Source organism: Elephas maximus, chromosome 15 (assembly GCF_024166365.1).
Source record: "Elephas maximus indicus isolate mEleMax1 chromosome 15, mEleMax1 primary haplotype, whole genome shotgun sequence".
In the NCBI taxonomy this organism is placed as follows: domain Eukaryota; kingdom Metazoa; phylum Chordata; class Mammalia; order Proboscidea; family Elephantidae; genus Elephas; species Elephas maximus.
The window spans coordinates 40003052-40022054 of NC_064833.1; the positions used below are offsets into that span (position 1 = coordinate 40003052).

The window sequence follows — 19003 nt, forward strand, 5'->3', positions numbered from 1 at the left end:
AGTGCTGTGCTCAGATTTTATATTTATCACTCTGGTTGTTGTCCAAAGATGGAGTGCAGCAGTCAGGGCAGGTGAAGGGAGCATGGTAGCAGTCATTCTGATTTAACTAGAGTGATGGCAGCTGGGATGTGCAGAGGTATCAAATGATGCAAGGGGGTCCTGGAGCAAGTAATAGTCCGCATCACTGATGCATTCCTTAGACATGATTTCCCTAGTTCCTGATAACCTAAGACAATAACTTTCTAATTTTTGACAGGGTGACCTCTTCTGACTTGAGCCTGAAGTTTGCTTTGAGCGATCTGCCACCAGGTAACCACAGAACATGTTTTGCTCACATTTTTAAACCACTTGTTTCTTCCAAGACTCTATAAGACCTGAACTCAGCATCTTATTTAATTCTCACAATAACCCTATGAGTTAGGTGTTGTTTTGTTCCCATTTTATAGGTGAGGAAATTGAGGCACAGGGACGTTAGGCAACTTGACCAAGGTGCTACAAATATAAATGGCAGAGCCAAGGCTCAAACTCAAGCTTAACGGATACTAAAGCCCGTATAGAATAAACTGTATAAACATCAGGATTGTGGACCTGGATATGGAGAGAAATAGACAGATTCTAGAAGTATTTACGATGTAAAACTGATACAACTCAGGGACTAATTGTATAGGAGAGAAGATGACATAAAGGCAAGAGTTAAGGATGGCATTCATGTTTCTGGCTTGAACACTTGGGTGGGTGGTGGCACCAGTAACTGAGAGAAAAAACTGGGGGAGGAGCAGGTTTGGGGGTAATGAGTTAAATTTTGTACTTGCTAAGTTTGAGATGAGTCCTGGTGGCACAGTGGTTAAAGTGATCAACTGCTAACTGAAAGGTTAGCTGTTTGAAACCACCAGTGCCTCCTCAGGAGAAAGATGTGGCAGTCTGCTTCCGTAGAGATTTACAGCCTTGGAAACCCTATGGGGTCACTATGAGTTGGAATCTACTGTATGGCAGTGGGTAAGTCTGAGGTACTTGTGAGATGATAAGGTGTCAAGAACCTCCTTTAACATTTTTGTAATGTAGGTCTGCTGGCAATGAATTCTCTGAGCTTTTGTTCCTTTGAAAAAGCCTTTATTTTGCCCTCGTTAAAACAATATATAAATATTGTTGATGAGTAAGGGATTTTGGGTAGATGATTGCTTGCTTGTTTTTTTTTTTTTTTTTTTTGTCCTGAATGGTTCTGATGAGAAGTATGTTGTCATTCCTAGCTTGTTCTCTATGTGGTATTTCTTTATTCTCTGTCTACCTGCAAGATTTTCTTTTGTCTTTAGTTTTCAGCAGTTTGACCATGTCTAGGTGTATTTTTGGTTTTGTTTTGTGTTTACCTATTTGAGACTCTCTGCGCTTCTTGAATCTGTGTGTTGATGTCATTCATTAAGGTTGAAGAATTCTCAACCATCATATTTTCAAACATGTCTTCTGCATCACTTTTTCTCTCATTCTTCTGGTGCTCTAATTATATGCACTTTAAACCCAGAAAAACCCAAACCTACTGCTGTCGAGTCAATTCTAACTCATGGTGACCCCATGTGTTACAGAGTAGAACTGCTCCATGGGGTTTTCTTGGATATAATTTTTACAGGAGCAGATCTCCAGGCCTTTCTTTCATGGTGCCAGCAGGTGGGTTTAAACCGCCAACCCTTATGGTAGTAACCAAGAGCAAACCGTTTGTACCGCCTAAGGATCACGTGCTTATTAGATGGTTTCATATTGCTGTACAGCTATTGAATGCTCTTTTCTCTTTTAAAATTTTAGTGTGGATAATTTCTGTTAACCTATCTTTAAGTTTACTGATTCTTAACTGTATCCTGTCTCCTGATCAGTGTATCAAAGGAACTCTTTACTTCCGAATGGTATTTTTTTTATTTTTGACTCTTTTGTACAGTTTCCATCCCTCCGCTGAAATTCTCTCTCTGTTCCTGCATTTTATCCGTCTTTTCAACAAGAGTCTTTAACATATTAATCATAGTTATTTTAAAGTTGCTGTCAGACTGTTCCAATATTTGGGTCATCTATCCGTCTAGCTCTGTTGATTGTTTTATCTTGACAATGGGTTTTTTTTTTTTCTTACATTTTTTGCATGCCTCATAATTTTATAACTGAATGTCAGACATTGTTTGTAGCACAGCAATAGATAGTAAAGTAAATAGTATTTCTACCCAGAAATGGGCACACCTCTTTTTCTGTAAAGCTGTTGATGTGAGGGGTTAAGTCAATCTTCTTAGTAGTTAACAAGATTAGGAGGTTTGGGTACAGCTGAATTTGTGACTGTACAGTTACCTTCAAGGATTTCATTTTACTTGGATCCACAATCAACAGCCATGGAAGCAGCAGTCAAGAAATCAAAAGATGCATTGCATTGGGCAAATCTGCTGCAAAGGACCTCTTCAAAGTGTTAAAGAGCAAAGATGTCACCCTGAAGACTCAGGTGCGCCTGACCCCCCCAAAAAAGTATTTTCAATTGCATCATATGCATGTGAAAGCTGGACAATGAATAAGGAAGACCGAAGAAGACTTGACGTCTTTGAATTGTGGTGTTGGCGAAGAATATTGAATATACCATGGACTGCCGAAAGAATGAACAAATCTGTCTTGGAAGAAGTGTGGCCAGAATGCTCCTTAGAGGCGAGGATGGCGAGACTGCATCTTACATACTTTGGACATGTTGTCAGGAGGGATCAATCACTGGAGAAGGACATCATGCTTGGCAGAGTACAGGGTCAGCGGAAAAGAGGAAGACAATCAACAAGGTGGATGAACACAGTGGCTGCAAAAGTGAGCTCAAGCATAACAACGATTGTAAGGATGGCACAGGACCGGGCGGTGTTTCATTCTGTTGTGCATAGGGTCGCTTTGAGTTGGAACCAACTCGACAGCACCTAACAACAATAACAACAACAGTTACCTTCAGTGCACAAGACTCTGAAATTTTTTTTTTAGCAACGGATTGTAGTTACCTTGTGCTTAGTGTGGCCTGCAGCACTAGAGTATTTTTCTGTGTCTAAGCTCCATCCTCAGCTTTTAACTAATACTCAAGACCCTCCACAGAGGGGCTCACTTTCTATGTTTTTGTTCCTCTCTCAGCAGGAGACTGTGCTTGCTCATTACTCAGTGCAAAGCTGTGGTGGTGGTGGGGGGCGAGGGGGTTCTATTAGACGCTGTGTGTCTGGGCCTCGGGATGGAGCTCCGTCAGTGTTCCCCGCCTGTTCACGGCAGCCACTCTCTGCCTTGTATCTGTGGGATGTCTTGGGTAGGAGAGAGTTTCCTGCCCCTCACCCAGTGGTAGCTGACCTTTTCCTCGTATCAGTACAGGACGCTGGGCCTGAGAGTTTGCCCCTGCCTCTGGGAAGACAACTTTTGCTTTTACCCCTTGCCAAGAATCAGTGGATTTTTGCTTGGACCTTGGGAATGAGAGGGTTTTCTCATTTCTCATCCCTGTGGTTTAAGGCTTTGCTTGATATGAAACAAAGGTCTGAGAAGTGGATGCGGTTTCTTGCCTGGGCCCTACTAAAGGGAGCACGCTGCTGACTACAGCCCCACTAAAGGGAGCACGCTGCTGACTACAGCCCCACTAAAGGGAGCACGCTGCTGACTACAGCCCCACTAAAGGGAGCACGCTGCTGACTACAGCCCCGCCTTAATATTTCTTATGAACACCCATTGGAGACCCGTGGAAAAAAGCTTGGGAGAGAATTTGGACTCATCTTACATTTCTGGAGCTTCCAGGGATTCTATACTCTCAAGCTAGCCCATACCTGCCCTGTAAGAATTCATTAAAATTTTAGCTGTCTTCTTCTTATCCACTTTTATGGCAGCCACCTCTTCCTATTGTGCTCTGCCAAAGGTGGCACCACTTGTGTGTCTCATCGTTTCTCCCTGGAGGCGCGTGTCAGTGTGTAAATTAGTTCACCTGGTTGCCTTGTGATCTCAGCTCTCTGATGGACTCAACACAAGTTAAGTTTTTTTTTTTTTTTTTTTACAAATATGCAAGTATTTTATTTTTTGTCATTTTTTTATTGTGGTAAATATATATGTAACAAAATGTTTGACATTTCAAAAATCTTCACATCTACAGTTTAGTGACATTAATTATGTTCACTGTGTTGTTCAATCATGATCCATCCCCAGATTTTACTATTACCCTTAACAGAAGATCAGGGTCCCCTAAACACTGAGGCCTCTTTCCCCCTTCCTCTCATCCACCCCGGTAACCACTGATAAACTCTATATACATGCCTGTTCTAGATATTTCATATAAGTGGGGCCATACAATGGTTGTCCCTTAGTGACTGACTTATTTCATTCAGCATAATGCTTTCATGGTTCATATGAGTTATAATTTTGTAGATCCTGCAGCTTTTTCTTATTGTTAGGATGGGAGTGATAATCTCTTGTATCTTTCTTTATCTTAAGCGGAAGCTTTTTATATGTCTGTGTCGCAGCTTTTTAAGAGTCAATGGTATTAAAGGGAAATATTGGTTGTTAAATAAAAATGGCAGTCGGAAATGAATGAGAGCCACATAGAAAGAAGGCAATAAAACCACAATTCAAAACCTAATAGGAAAACCAAGAGGAGTTTAATTTTATCTTTCTCTTGGGTTGACAGTATTTGGCATTCCTCCTTTTTCCTTCTCAAAAATATATGCCTACAGTGGCAGGAATAACACAATAGAACAGCTTTACAGAATAACGGCAGGTTTGGGGTCAGGGAAAGAAGAAGACTTGCTTCTTCCTGCCATAATTGCCTTGTGAGAAGGAGATGAGAAAGGGAGACTAGTAAAAAAAAGACCAGAGGGAGACAATAGAACAAGCATTTGGAGAAAATTTGTGACTTCCCAGAGAAGTAATAAAATTAAAGCTCTCTAAAGAACAGTCATGCCTGGGTGGTGCAAACAGTTAATGTGCTTGTGCTAACTGAAAGTTTGGAGGTTTGAGTATACCCGGAAGTGCCTAGGAAGAAAGTCCTGGCAATCTACTTCGAAAAACCAACTATTGAAAACCCTGTGGAGTGAAGTTCTACTCTCACACACATGGGGTCGCCATGAGTAGGACTTGACTGGACAGCAACGGTTTTGTTTTGTTTTTTAAGAAGAACAATAGATGTCTTTGGGGGCTGAGGCCCACATCACCCTAATTCCCAACAAATCTTGGTGAATTCCCAGCCATCCCAGGAACAGTCACCTCAGCTCTCAGCTTGGATATCTTTAACCATCTGCATCCTGACCGCTCTGACATGGTCCGGGGACACGGAGAATCTCCATCACTTGGAAGCTTGTTAGGAATGCAAAATCACAGGACCTACCTCAGACCTGATGAATCTGAATCCACATTTTACCAAGACCCCCAGGTGACTCATGTGCACATGAATGTTTGAGAAGCACTGTTTTACATAGTCACCATTTCTATTTTTTTTTTATTTTCAACTGTGCTTTTAATAATGAAATTAAAATCCTTCAAAGTCAAAATATTGTGAATGTATCCTTATTTTAATGATAAACAGGTTAAAAGAGCACAAAATTAAGGCATTTGAATGCGTTTTCTAGTTAAATTATCAATTTAATTGTACAATTATCATTGAAATGCATATCTAACGCTCTTTATTTTCAGTTTCCCCTTTGAGCTCTGTGTTTCTAACACTGAAAAAGCTTGACTCTTTCTTGTGGCAGGAATTTGCCATTGCTTCCTCCTTTGAAAGGATTTCTTAGATCTATGAAGCCTGCCTTCTACACACAGTTCCTCCCTCCTCTCCACCTTTGTTTCAGCTCAAGAAACGGGTTCCGGCATGAAGCTGCTATTGATGCTTCAAAGCCTAGCCAATGGGATACTAACAAGAACCCATTCTTCTGCCAAGGTTCTTGCCAAGAACACTCAGCTTTTTTGTTGTTGTTGTTGAAAATGTGCACAGTAAAATATACACCAACAATTTCTACATGTACAGTTCAATGACATTAACTACATTCTTCAAGCTGTGCAACTATTCTTACCCTCCTTTTTCGAATTGTTCTTCCCTCATTAACATGAGCTCATTGCCCCTAAGCTTCCTATCTAACCTTTCAAGTTGCTGTTGTCAATTCGACCCCATGTAGATAGTTCTTTAAAAGATCGCAATGCTCAAGCAGACATTCTTTACTGATTAAACTAAACTTTCCTTTGGTTTATTTTTTTTAAATTCTTTGTTTAGTATAAAGTATTATAATGAAATGTGCGAAGACCTAGAGTTAGAAAACCAAAAGATAGAACATGCTCAGCATTTCTCAAGCTGAAAGAACTGAAGAGAAAATTCAAGTCTCGAGTTGCAATATTGAAGGATTCTATGGGGAAAATGTTGAACGACGTAGGAAGCATCAGAAGAAGATGGAAAGAATATACAAAGTTACCATACCAGAAAGAATTGGTCACTGTTCAGCCATTTCAGGAGGTGGTATATGATCAAGAACCAATGGTACTGAAGGAAGAAGTCCAAGCTTCACTGAAGGCGCTGGCGGAAAACAAGGCTCCAAGAATTGACAGAATACAATTGAGATGTTTCAACAAACAGATGCAATGCTGCACATACTCACTCATCTATGCCAAGGAATTTGGAAAACAGCTATGCAGCCAACTGACTAGAAAAGATCCATATTGTGCCAATTCCAAAGAAAGGTGATCCAACAGAATGCAGAAATTATTAAACAATATCGTTACTATCACACACAAGTAAAACGTTGCTCAAGATCACTTAAAAACAGTTGCAGCTGTACATTTACAGGAAACTGCTAGAAATTCAAGCTGGATTCAGAGGAGGATATGGAACGAGGAATATCATTGCTGATGTCAGATAGATCCTGGCTGAAAGCAGAGAATACCAGAAATATGTTTACCTGTGTTTTTTTGACTATGCAAAGCTTTTAAGTGTGTAGATCATAACAAATTATGGATAACTTGGTGAAAAATGGGAGTTCCAGAATGCTTAATTGTGCTTGTGGGGAACCTATACATAGATCAAAAGGCAGTTGTTCAAATAGGACAAGGGGACACTGTGTGTTTTAAACTTAGAAAAGGTGTTCATCAGGGTTGTATCCTTCCACCATGCTTATTCAATTTGTATACTATGAAAATAATCCAAGAAACTACACTATATGAAAAAGAATGCAGAATCAGGATTGGAGGAAGACTCATTAAGAACCTGTGATATGCAAATGACACAACCTTCCTTGCTGAAAGTAAACAGGACTTGAAGCACTTATTGATGAGGATCAAAGACTACAGCTATCAGTATGGATTATACCTCAACATAAAGAAAACAAAAATCCTCACAACTGGACAAATAGGCAATATCATGATAAATGGAGAAAATATTGACGTTACCAAGAATTTCATTTTATTTGGATCCACAATCAATGCCCAGGGAAGCAGCAGTCAAGAAATCAAAGGACACAAAGGGCAAATCTGCTGCAAAAGACCTCTTTAAAGTATTCGAAAGCAAATATGTCACTTTAAGGACTAAGGTTCACCTGACCTGAGCCGCGGTGTTTTCAATCACCTCGTGTGCATGCAAAAGCTGGACGATGAATAAGGAAGACCAAAGAAGAATTGATGCCTTTGAATTATGGTGTTGGTGAAGAATATTGAATATACCATTGACTGCCAGAAGAACGAACAAATCTATTTTGGAAGAAGTACAGCCAGAATGCTCCTTAGAAACAAGGATTGTGAGCCTTCGTCTCACATACTTTGGACAGGTTATCAGAAGGGGCCAGTTCCTGGAGAAAGACATCATGCTTGGATGTCCTTCAATAAGATGGATTGACGCAGTGGCTGCAACAATGGGCTCAAGCATAACAAAAATTGTGAGGATGGTGCAAGACTGGGGAGTTCTGTTGTACATGGGATCGCTAAGAATTGCGAAACTAACTTGATGGTACCTAACAGCAACATTCTTTCATTTAAGGTGGACTTCAGGGGATATTTTTGGTTTAAGGTTTAAAGACTATCTCAGGGCAATAGTTTTGGGAGTTTATCCAGCCTCAATGGCCCCAGAAAGTCTGAATTCCATGAAAAATTGAAATTTTGTTCTGCATTTTAGCTAATTTTGATCAGGATTTTTCTGTGGAGTCTTTGATCAAAGTGTTCAGTAATGGTAGCCAGGCACCATCCAGTTCTTCTGGTCTCATAGCAGAGGAGACAGTTGTTCATGGAGGCACTGAGGCACACATTCCATTTCCTCCTCCTATTCTTGACTCTCCTTCTTCCTCTGCAAGAACCCTCAGCTTTTTAATCATCCAAACTTTGAGTATGTATGATACAATGATAGGGGTGTGTTGTCAGAATTCTAATCTTGAAAATGTTAATTTGGATTTGAACTATCATCCTTCTGGTTTGCAGCCAAGTGCTTAACTACTATGCCACCTACACCTATACCTTTATCAGTCTACTTATATCTATAGATATGTCTGCAACTAGAAATAAAATACAAATAGATATAGACAGATACAGATATATATGTGCATGTATATAGATAATATTTTGTTATTTTTTGTATTATTATATATTGTTACAATTGTGTTATGTTGTTACTTTATATATTTTTCTCAAATCTTGCTGTCAATACCTTGTAGTACAGATGGTAATCTGTTAAGGGAGTTGAGGAAGGGAGAATTCACATATGTGGAAGTTGTGAAGCCCTCAAAAAGGCGGTGGCATGTGAGCTGTTTACACAATTTGAAGAGTGGGCAGAGTTGGTCCAGGTAGAGAGGAGAGGTGCTTCAGGGAGAATAAACAGCATTGGCCACAGGCGATAGACTTCCCAATGCTTCAGAAGCTTCTGACATGATTAGGCCTCCCTACATTGCCTCAGATGAAGCAAGCAAACAAATAGGCCAATGCCCATGTTTGGGCAGCATGTCCTGTAATTACAGGTCCTGCTACTTCCCTGACCAGAAGGCGGTTTGATGCCAGCACCTTTGCTGTGCAGCAGGCCCTGGCTCCTCTTTATTGCTTTTCATCCTTGGCACCTGCTATGATGCTCATTTGTATACTCATAATAAACAACCTGTTCCCTATCCAAGGCCCAGCCCAGAATTTTGAGTTGACATCTAATTGTCATCGCTGATTGCTCTGCTGACAGTGCTTTGTGGCTATTTTGGTTTTTCTGGAGAGTTCCTTAATTAGAGGAAATGACATTGTGTGCCGTCCAATCAGCCTCTTGTCAGATATTATTACATTTGTAAGAGAATCAGGAGACATTTGTGTTTGTTCCTGCTGAGCTGGCATGAGGCTGCCAGGCCTGCAGTGCAGTCTGCTTAACAGAACAGTGCCCCCCGCCAGCTCTGAGACAGGGTTGCTGCTGGCTTAGGGAAGAGCAGTCGACATTCACAGTGTGGGCCCAAAGCCTCCCGCACTCCACCAGGGGCTTCTGTTCAGGCAATGGCATTCCACTGAAACTTTATACCTCCCAGTCTCCATTGCCCTGATAGAATGCTGACTTTCTGCTCCCTGAAATATTTCAGGATTCTTTTGATATTTGCCTTTCTGGCTGACATGGAAAGACCACTCATTTTTCCCTGGGAGAAACATATATAAGGTCTGACAACGGCTATTTGGTGAAGTTTTGAAGGTGGTTTCCGATGCAGTAAAGAGAGATCTCATGATACTGCTTTAACAAGAAGAATGATCTTAAATTAGGAAATAATTCTGAATTATAAAGTAGATTCAAAGAGTTTTGCAACTCTCAAGTCCACAGAATAACTTTCACCAGCTGTTTTTTAAGCAGAAGTCCCTTCTGAGGGTACTTTATTGTGTATTTTATTTTTGAATAGCTGTACTTATGTGCACATAAAATATGTGTGAAATTTGTAAAAAAATCAGTTTTTTTCCCAAATGGGTATAGATCCTTCTTTTCTAATTGCTTGTTTCTGGCATTAATTCATTGCAATAAGGATTTATTGAGCCTGTTGGGGTGCCTCAGGCTTAACAAAGCAGAGTGAGACACAGTCCCTACCCTGAAGGAACTTACATTCTAATTGGGAAGTTAATGTTCGCCAGTAGTCATTTCTTCATGTCTTCTTCAAAGGCATCTATGCAGTTATGTGGTGCCTTAGTTTCCCAGGGCTGTTGTAAAAAAAAAAAAAAATAGCACAATGTGGGTAGCTTTAAAGAACAGAAACTTTTTAATTCCTGGTTCTGGAGGCTAGGAGTTCAAATATAGGACATTGGCAGGACCATGCTCTCTCTATACTCTCTAGGGCAAGATCCTTCTTTGTCTCTTCCAGTTTATTTTAGCCCTGGGCTTTTCTTGGCATTCCTTAGCTTGTAGGTGTGTCTTCACATGGTGCCGTATCCCTGTCCCTGTGTCAGTTTTCCTCTTTTATAAGACACCATTCAGAAGGGGTTAGGACCCACCTGACTCCTGAATGACCTCATAAACTTATCTGATCATATCTCCAAACAAGGTCACATTCACTGGTACATGGGTTAGGACTGCAGCATATTTTTGGGGGGGATACAATTCAATCCATAACATGTGGTTTTTCTCCTGGAGTGCTCAGTGTTGGAGCAGAGAATACAGAATGAAGATTCATCCAGGGTTGGGAAGACAAGAGTACAAGGATATTGAGGGTTCTGTGGCGATCAGAGCCCTGGTGCTGCAGTGGTTAAATATTCGGCTGCAAAGGTCAGCAGTTCAAATCCATCAGCTGCTCCTTGGAAACTATGTGGGGAAGTTCTACTCTGTCCTATACGGCCATTATGAGTTGGAATTGACTTGACAACAATGGGTTTTTTATAGATTGGAGCCCTGGTGGTGCAGTGGTTAAGAGGTTGGCTGCTAACCAAAAGGTTGGCAGCTCAAATTCATCAGCCATTCCTTGGAAACTGTATGGGGCAGTTCTACTCTGTCCTATAGGGTCACTATAAGTTGGAATCTACTGGACAGCAGTGGGTTATAGAGATTGGGCACAGAAGAAAGTGAGGCTAAGAGGTGTGATTCTGGGGAGGGGTCATAAAGATGGATTAAGTGGTGGACATGGTGGATGGGTGGAAGCCAAGGGAAAGGAGGACTCTATGAGATCAAAGAAGAAATGTTGAATGGGTAAGGGGCAAGAGAAATAGAACAAAATGCTACTTGACTGTTCTCTGAAGTCTGTCTTGTCTCCTCAACTAAAGAGTAAAACAGGGTCAGACATTACATTTCTTTTGTATTTCCTTCAGCTCCTGGCTTCAACGTGATGCTCATATAATGTGCTTCCTAAATATTTCCTGAAGAAACCCAGCTCATCCATGGGATTCGTGAAGACCATTTATTTCCAATTATCAAATCCCTTTCACTTATATGTAAATGACTGAGATGTTCATTGGTTGGTTCATGTATATGGTGACCTCTGAAGTGATTCCTGATATAATACATGGTGGTCTACACAAACATACATACACACGTGCAAGAATAAAGAAGAGCAATCTACAGCATCTGATATTTATTCATTATAGTCAAGTGAAGGGAAATCATTGTCACTAGGACTTTGGAGAGTCTCACCTGCTGAACATGATTTTGTCTTGCCAGTAAAGATGGAAACGCTGCTCCTTTCTATTGGCCAATAGCTTTCCTTTCAATCTTCACGGATTTTCAGGCTATGGGCATCTGAAGGCCCAAGTAAGCAACTTAAACTTCTTTCTGACCTTATTACTGTTCTGCTCAGCATTCAACTTTTTCTACATGTTTATATTTAACTGATGGAATACTCATGAAGGACTTCTACAGTTGAAGTCACAGCAAAAACTAGAGAATAAAATTTTAATTTTAGAATAGAAGCTAAAACTTTATGATGTTATAATCCCTATGTATTCTCATATATTTTATAATTAACTTGCACAGCAATGAACTATGAGTTCTTTGAGACATCATCTTGGGTACCCTAGTGCTGGCCCAGTGCCAGTAGACGTTTACAGTGACTCTGCCCCTGAAATGAATGTGTCACACATCCAGTTCAAACATGCCATCAGAGTCTGCAATAAATGCATATTTTCTTAGGTAACATCTTAAAAGTCCTGACATGGTACCCCAGACACAGCTGACTTGTCCAGAATCATGCCATTACCATGGCATCCAAAGAGAGCACTTAGAAACTCATTGACTTCTTCAGACAGAGCGAAAGATGGAAAACTGCTCTTACAGAACATTTTCTACCTTAGAGGCTGAGAATAGAAATGATATTTATCTGAAACAGCAAATCTGATTTTCAGAACTTCTCTTGAGCCTAATCATTTATAAGCTATTTGCTGAAAATTGCTCACCGGTTTATATGCTCTGTACTGACATGTAGCAGCTTTGCTTTCATCTCTAATTTGGAAGCTTCTTTTTACTTGCATTTGAGTAAAAGGGAGATGTGACCGACTCTGGCTAAAAAATCCCGTTCAATTTCAGAGAAGAGTTGAAGAAACTGAGCTCTCCTGTTTATTCAGAGAGTGAGCAAAAATAGGTTTATCACTAAGAAAATGGCGGCCCCCTTTCCTTACAGGAGGCCTCTCGCCTCTGACACAGTTCTTTGATGTTAATCTAATTCTCATTAATTGCTAACTCCAAAGCAACAGAACTAAGATCTTTGAAAGGATTGCTTTCCATAAAATCTTATTGTCTGAAATTTTTGCTTAATGGAAAGGCCACTGAACCATCAGCTCTTTGCTTTAAAGTTTGTAGACAGGGACTGTTTAAGTCATTAATTTATATTGCTTGACATTTGTGTAACACTTTACTGTGTTCAAAGCGCTATTACATCCATTGTTACTTGAGCTACTTAGCAAACCCTTGTAAGGCAGAGAGATATTTTTTTTCATCCCCCCTTCCCCCCCTTTTTTTTAATAAGAAGATTGAGGATCAGAAAGATTATGCTTCATTCAAAACCACCAGCTACCAGAAAGCAAACCCTGAACGAGTACCTACTTTTCCTGCTCCTAATTCAAACTCAATTTTCTCAGTTGCAATGCCCAAAAAGTATTTTTTGCAGTGTGAAGATTGTAAGGGGAAGACCTGTAACTTGTTTGACAGTTACCTGCTTACTTGCCTGTCTCCCCAGTTGTACTTTAAAGTCTTCAAAGGTAGATATTATTTTATTCCTTGTTGGATCCCCAGTGCATGGCATAGTACCTGGCACATAGTAGGTGCTCAATAAACATTTTTGATAATAAATGAGTAATAATAATGATGATATTTTCACTTCTGGCTATTCCCCTTGTACACATGGTACAGTACAATGGATCACTTTTATATGGCCTTTCTTGCCATGGTCTTGCAACTCCCACCACATGGTTGGGTGGGACTATGCATATAAGGTTCTTGTGGCCCACCAAGGGGATTGGACCACTTGCTAATAATTAAAATAAGGTGCATGGTACCCTTATGGGGGTGTCACCACACAAATAAGGTGTATGGAACCCTAACGAGGGAATTGGTTAGTTTTGCTATCCCACTAGGCTTAAAATGAGCCATCCCAGGGCAGAAAAGGGGAATCTCACTACCACTAAGAAGAAGATAGAGTAATAGGGTATATCCTTTGGACCTGGGTCCGTGTACTGAGAACCTCCTAGACCCAGGAGACAGAGCTGTAACACTGGAGACAGCACAAGATGGTGAGAAATGGCAGCAAGCATGACGGAGAATTGGCACCAGCAGAACCAAGAGACTGGTGTGAGACGGCACAGTGGGCTTCCTGGCCCACAGAGTGAGGCAGTTACAGTGGGTGTGCTGACCCATACAGTGGGAGAGCTGAGTGGCGTTCGGCAGGTGGCTTCCTGGAGGAGTGGGGTACCTTTAGGCACTGGTCAGCAGAGCTAAAGAACTTTGTTACATTTGCTTGAGCAGGGCAGAGGCTGGGCCAAGCCAAGAGGCCGAGAGTCAGAGAGAGGTTTGCCTGTAGGCACAGCTGAGAAGAGGCTGTCCTGATTGAAGAACTGTATCCCGAGTCGCCCCTGATCCTGGATTGTAACCTGTTACTTCCCTAATAAACCCCATAATCCTGAGTGTTGTCTGTGAATTCTGTGTAGCCATTGCAAAGAATTATCACACCCAGCAGAGAAGTACAAAGGGCCATGGAATGGGCGGCTGGTGTCAGGACTGGTAAAAAGGTTAGAGAGAGGAGGTATGTCTGACCTCCATCTCATAGGAATCAGCCTTAAGCTGTTGATCTTGATTCTCTTTCCCCCTTCTGAAGTTAGAGGATGTCAGACACTCCTACCACACCATTTATACACGTGCCAATGGCATAAAAATGTTGAATATGAAGATTATGTTTAAAATAAGTAAAGATATGGCAGAGTGGGGGAAGCAGAGGTTGCCAATCAATCCAAAGTCCTGGGTTGAGAACACTGAACTGAAGTTGTAGAAAACCACAGAAAAATTACGTTAAGCTCCTACCTTCAGGGAGCTGAAGGTTCAGTTCAAGAAACAGGATGCCCACCAGGAGGAGGAAAATCACTACTAAACATCCTCTTTGGTTGGCCATGTCCTATTAGAAGCTCAAAGATTAAAAAAAAAAAAAAAGGGCACACACTGCAAAAAACCCTCAATTGCAGGAGGAGGAGGTGGAAGAGATCTACTGTCATTTTCTTTGTGTGGTTCTATAATTACCTGTACCTTTTTGAGTGTTTTTATACAAAAAACTAAATTCAGTGACTGGTCAAGGGGTGAATCATTCTAATTAACTGGAATAGAAGATGAACTTCGACAAAGCTTCAATTAGCTCTTTTCTTTAAATAGTTCAAGTACTTGTGCTTTAATTTAGCATCAGTAAACAACTGTTTATACCTTATCTCAACCAGAGCTAATATTTTCCATGTCCTTTAGGGTCTTGTTTTTCAAAGTTCAATCCTTAAACTTCCTGCTTGAGTATCAACTGCTGAAATTCTGATTCAGAGAGCCTGGTGCAGGGTCTGGAAATCTGTTATTTTTTAAAGTTAACTTTTTAATTTTGGAATAAGTTTATATTTACAGAAAAGTTCCAAAGGTAGTACAGAAAGCTCCTATATACCCTTCACCCAGCTTCCCCAAATGTTAACATCTTAAATAACCATATATTTGTTGAAATTAAGTAGTTAACATCAGTATGATATTACTAACTAAACTACAGACTTTATTTAGGTTTTTCGGCTGATGTCCTTTTTTTCTGCCCCCAGGTTCAATCCAAGATAACACATTGTACTCAGTTGCCATGTCTCCTTAGTCTCCTGGGATCTATGATACTTCCTTAATCTCTCCTCGAATTTGCACTTTAACACACTCTCCAGGTGGTTCTCAGGCACTAGAAGACCCATTGCCCTTCTAAACCTCGGACAGATCGTAGCACCCTTCACTGACCTACAAGTGCTAAGAAGGATATCGGGAGGGGGTGGACTTCCATTATCCAAGAGTTAGTTTGTGCTCTTAATTCCAAATAATCCTCGTATCAATCAGGGACCCAGCAGGAAAAGAAAGGTACACTCAGGAAATTCTGAAAAGCATTTCTCAAAAGCACTGTTTACAGGGAAATCCACCCAGAGGCCCCTCAGAAGAAAGCCCTGATGATCTACAACTGAAAAATCCGCCATGGAAAACCCTGAGGAGTACAGTTCTACTTTGACTCACATAAGGTCAACATGAGTCAGAATTGATATGATGGCAACTGTTTTTAGGCAGGGCTAAGGGAACAAAGGAAACCCTGGTGGTGTAGTGGCTAACCAAGAGGTCGGCAGTTCGAATCCACCAGGTGCTCCTTGGAAACTCTATGGGGCAGTTCTACTCTGTCCTATAGGGTCGCTATGAGTTGGAATCGACTCGACGGCAGTGGGTTTGGTTTTTTTTGGTTTTGGTAAGGGAACAAATAAGGGATGTTAAGGCAATCAGGAACAATTACCAGTGAAAAGTGTTTACTCTCTTTTGGAAGGCCAAGAACAGTAGGGGCCTCCCAGTGGAGTAGCCCGAGATGTATAGAACTAGCCACTATCAGAACCACAGGGCTTTGAAGTACAGAGAAGATGGAGGAAGACATACCCTAATCTTTATCTTCTCTATCATTCATCTCTGGCTGGTGCCTTTCCATTGTTGTTGTTAGATGCTGTTGAGTTGGTTCCGACTCATAGCGACCCTATGCATAATAGAACAAAACACTGCCCAGTCCTGAGGCATGCTTACAATTGTTGTTATGCTTGAGCTCATTGTTCCAGCCACTGTGTCAGTCCACCTCTTTGAGGGTCTTCCTATTTTCCTCTGACCCTGTACTCTGCCAAGCATGATGTCCTTCTCCAGGAACTGATCCCTTCTGACAACATGCCCAAAGTATGTAAGACAGAGTCTCACCGTCCTTGCTTCTAAGGTGCATTCTGGTTGTACTTCTTCTAGGACAGATTTGTTCATTCTTTTGGCAGTCCATGGTATATTCAATATTCTTCGCCAACACCACAATTCAAAGGCGTCAATTCTTCTTTGGTCTTCCTTATTCATTGTCCAGTTTCACATGCATATGATGTAATTGAAAATACCATGGCTTGGGTCAGGAGCACCTTAGTCTTCAGGGTGACATCTTTGCTCTTCAACACTTTAAAGAGGTCCTTTGCAGCAGATTTGCCCAATGCAATGCGTCTTTTGATTTCTTGACTGCTATTTCCATGGCTGTTGATTGTGGATCCAAGTAAAATGAAATCCTTGACAACTTCAATCTTTTCTCCGTTTGTCATGATGTTGCTCATTGGTCCAGTTGTGAGGATTGTTGTTTTCTTTATGTTGAGGTGTAATCCATACTAAAGGCTGTGGTCTTTGATCTTCATCAGTCAGTGCTTCAAGTCCTTTTCACTGTCAGCAAGAAAGGTTGTGTCATCTGCATAAGGCAGGTTGTTAATGATTCTTCCTCCAACCCTGATGCCTTGTTCTCCTTCATATCGTCCAGCTTCTCGTATTATTTGCTTAGCATACAGATTGAATAGGTATGGTGAAAGAATACAACCCTGACGCACACCTTTCCTGGCTTTAAACCAATCAGTATCCCCTTGTTCTGTCCAAACAGCTGCCTCTTGATCTATGTAAAGGTTCCTCAAGAGCACAATTAAGTATTCTGGAATTCCCATTCTTCACAGTGGTATCCATAATTTGTTATGATCCACACAGTCGAATGCCTTTGCATAGTCAATAAAACACAGGTAAACATCCTTCTGATATTCTCTGCTTTTAGCCAGGATCCATCTGACATCAGCAATGGTATCCCTGGTTCCACGTCCTCTTCTGAAACCGGCCTGAATTTCTGGCAGTTCCCTGTCAATATACTGCTGCAGCCATTTTTGAGTGATCGTCAGCAAAATTTTGCTTGCGTGTGATACTAGTAATATCGTTCTATAATTTCCACTTTCAACTGGATCACCTTTCTTGGGAATAGGCATAAACATGGATCTCTTCCAGTCAGTTGGCCAGGAAGCTGTCTTCCATATTTCTTGGCATAGACAAGTGAGCACCTCCAGTGCTGCATCTGTTTGTTGAAACATCTCAATTGATATTCCATCAATTCCTGAAGCCTTGTTTTTCAGCAGTGCCTTCAGAACAGCTTGGACTTCTTCCTTCAGTACCATCGGTTCCTGATCATATTCCACCTCTTGAAATGGTTGAACATTGACTAATTCTTTTTGGTATAATGGCTCTGTGTATGCCTTCCATCTTCTTTTGATGCTTCCTGCATCGTTTAATATTTTCCCCATAGGATCCTTCACTATTGCAACTCGAGGCTTGAATTTTTTTTCTTTAGTTCTTTCAGCTTGAGAAATGCCGAGTGTGTTCTTCTCTTTTGGTTTTCCATCTCCAGCTCTTTGCACATGTTGTTATAATACTTCGCTTTGTTTTCTCGAGACACCCTTTGAAATCTTCTGTTCACTTCTTTTACTTCATCAAGTCTTCCTTTTGCTTTAGCTGCTCAACATTCTAGAGTAAGTTTCAGAGTCTCCTCTGACATCCGTCTTGGTCTTTTCGTTCTTTCCTGCCTTTTCAATGACCTTTTTCTTTCTTCATGTATGATGTCCTTCGACAACTCGCCTGGTCCTTGGTCACTAGTGTTCAATGCATCAAATCTATTCTTTAGATGGTCTTTAAATTCAGGTGGGATGTACTCAAGGTACTCAAGGTCAGTATGACAAACTGACAGACACGTTGGGGGCCTTTCCATTGGTGGAACCTAACTCATAGCCAGAGAGCAAGGCACAGTCGCTGGGCACAGCAGAGGGAGGGAAGAGTGGAGAATAGATCAGGGTGATGGGGTAAGGTGAGAATCACCAGTACTATGTTAAAGCAAAAATGCAGAAGAGATAGCCTGACTAGTCCAATGTGCCCGGGCTGAAATGAATGCTCTCCTTATTATTTATAATAGCTACTATTTTTTTTTTTTTATGTTGTTAGGGTTCCATACCTTAATAAAAGAAGAGGTTACAATAAAAACATGACATTTGGTCTAGGAAATTGTACAATTTATCAACTCGTTAAAACAAATATCCTCTTGGTGGTTAATGATATAAGCAAAACAGGAGCCTCCAGCTAAATAAATATCCAGACCGGAAAAAAAATTAAAAAAGTAAGTGCCATCCCATATATTGTTACAGAATTGTTAGCAGATTTTAAGAGTGACATATACTGCTTTGTAACATATGTCTAAAACAGTGCTTTTATTTATTTTTTTGGCTCTCATTTAGGAGAAGACTCACGGTTACTGTGTCTGCAGTGTAGTGAATTTAAATTCTGGACCCCCAGGTGGGGAGGAAGATTCCGAAAATGTTCCTTATCTTTTTGTAATTGCAAATGAATAACAACTAGAATAGAATAGAGCTCATCTTTCATAAGCATCCATGCAACTTCTGGGGAAATTACTTAGTCTTTAGAACTGGGCTTTCCTAGGGCTTAACCAGTGGGATTTTTGTTTATCTGTGTGTTGTTGTTGTTTTTTGGATAGTAGGGTGAGTGGGTAAGATTTTTTTTTTCTTATTTCAAAAA

At 40.8% G+C, this 19003-nt stretch overlaps 1 protein-coding gene across 6 annotated transcripts in view; it reads left to right on the forward strand.

Annotated features, from left to right (window-relative positions):
* NCALD (neurocalcin delta) overlaps positions 1-19003 on the forward strand; it is a 449176-nt gene that overhangs the window by 133304 nt on the left and 296869 nt on the right. For 5 of the 6 annotated variants that reach the window (XM_049853824.1, XM_049853826.1, XM_049853825.1 and 2 more), the window contains exon 2: positions 257-309. The gene's annotated coding sequence lies outside the window, so the exon portion shown is untranslated. Of the gene's footprint in view, positions 1-256; positions 310-19003 lie in introns of those variants that run through there. The other variant, XM_049853828.1, reaches the window with a different exon arrangement.